We start from the raw sequence: 1,920 nt of genomic DNA, 5'->3' as shown, positions 1-1,920 counted from the left end.
ATGCTGATCTGTTCTGTACGACATCTATTGCACGTCTGTCCATCCTGGAAGAGGGATCCCTCCTCAGTTGCTCTTCCTGAGGTTTCTACCGTTTTTTTTTCCCGTTAAAGGGGTTTTTTTTGGGGTGTTTTTCCTTATCCGCTGTGAGGGTCATAAGGACAGAGGGATGTCGTATGCTGTAAAGCCCTGTGAGGCAAATTGTGATTTGTGATATTGGGCTTTATAAANCCTTATCCGCTGTGAGGGTCATAAGGACAGAGGGATGTCGTATGCTGTAAAGCCCTGTGAGGCAAATTGTGATTTGTGATATTGGGCTTTATAAATAAAATTGAATTGAATTGAAATTGAATAATATACCCCAAAATTAAAGCTTAGTATTTACACTTTAATTTTTATTGTATAATTTCAAATCCAAAAGGCAGAAAGCATGGGGGGGGGGAGCAAAATCTGTCATTGACCACTGACATGTGTAGCTAACTGCAAATGCTGCATCAATATGTGGTAACAAAATGTTGTAGTTTGACATTTGAAATGCATTTCTTTTTCAGATTACACAACATATATAAATGCAATTTGGAGTTTAAGCCCACTGCACACTTCCACTGTCCCTCCTGCAAACGATTATTAGAAAGAAGAGACCGGTTTGTAGACCATTTGGGACAGTGCGTCCAACAAGCTGTTGAAGAGGAGCAGGAGCAGCAGGAGGCCAAAGAGGAGTAGGGGGAGGAGGAGCAGCAGCATCAGCAGGAGGCCAAAGGGGAGCAGCATCAGCAGGAGGCCAAAGGGGAGCAGCTTGATGAAGTGGTCTCTTTTCTATTTGGAATCCTTAAGGACACACCAGGAGCAAGACAACTTCTAGATCACGTTGCCTTTGTCTTTGACGTGCTTTTGCCTGAGGTAAAATGTCATTGTTCATCATTCAGATCCAGATTGGTAGAAACTGGTATATTGCCTTACCCTTATTGAGTTCTTTCATTCTGCTACAGACAGTTATCTACAGCCTGGTGGAGGTGCACTCCCTGTCAGTACAAAAAGCCACTGAGATGTATAAACAGGGCCCACAATATGAACCATGGTAAGATAAAGACAAGAGAGGTTTGACAATATTAAACATTGATGTTTTCATATATAATGAAGTGTATAGTAATTTAATATACTATTTGTTTATTGACTCTATTTTCTTCCTTTTGACAGTGAGTGGGACCTGTTTCAAATCTGCCTCCAGAGAAATCTGAGCGCGGAGGCCACCAAAAGGCTTCAGGAGTTTAAACAAAAAATGAGAAAAGCCCTCCAATCAGAAACATTTATAAATCTATTGTAAATGTATGAAAAAAATAGGTGCCTGTTAAGGATATACAATAATGATGAGCAGTTTTGGTCTCAAATAGTTTTATTTTTCTTCTGCAGAGGGATCAGTTCTTACACAGCATGTAGATTTTTGTAAGAAATGACACATCTGACTGAGTGAGTGAGGGTTTTATAGTATAGACCAAACAATTGGTTCTCCTGGAAATTAATACCAAAACATGGTCATGCATAGGGAGCTTGTTTATACCTCTGTTCTCAGATTTATTTATTTTTTTTACCACTGAGCATGTATGCTTCAGTAACTTTACCAAGGGTCAACATAAGTGGTTTTACAGAATGCAACAGTCATAATGCTTCTGAGCATAAAATTTCCATCTCATGCCCCAGTAGTTCAATTCAATTCAATTTTATTTATAAAGCCCAATATCACAAATCACAATTTGCCTCACAGGGCTTTACAGCATACGACATCCCTCTGTCCTTATGACCCTCGCAGCGGATAAGGAAAAACTCCCCAAAAAAACCCCTTTAACGGGGAAAAAAAACGGTAGAAACCTCAGGAAGAGCAACTGAGGAGGGATCCCTCTTCCAGGACGGACAGACGTGCCATAG

The 1,920-nt window shown here is 40.2% G+C and overlaps 1 long non-coding RNA gene across 1 annotated transcript; it reads left to right on the top strand.

Annotated features, from left to right (window-relative positions):
- The first annotated feature begins 577 nt into the window (after positions 1–577).
- On the top strand, positions 578–1,615 carry LOC126391251 (uncharacterized). Its single transcript, XR_007570064.1, has 3 exons — positions 578–897; positions 987–1,075; positions 1,195–1,615. It is a non-coding gene; the product is annotated as an uncharacterized LOC126391251 (long non-coding RNA).
- Positions 1,616–1,920: the final 305 nt, after the last annotated feature.

Source organism: Epinephelus moara, chromosome 6, assembly GCF_006386435.1.
Source record: "Epinephelus moara isolate mb chromosome 6, YSFRI_EMoa_1.0, whole genome shotgun sequence".
NCBI classification, from domain to species: Eukaryota; Metazoa; Chordata; class Actinopteri; order Perciformes; family Serranidae; genus Epinephelus; species Epinephelus moara.
This window is presented reverse-complemented; position numbering and strand designations above follow the sequence as displayed.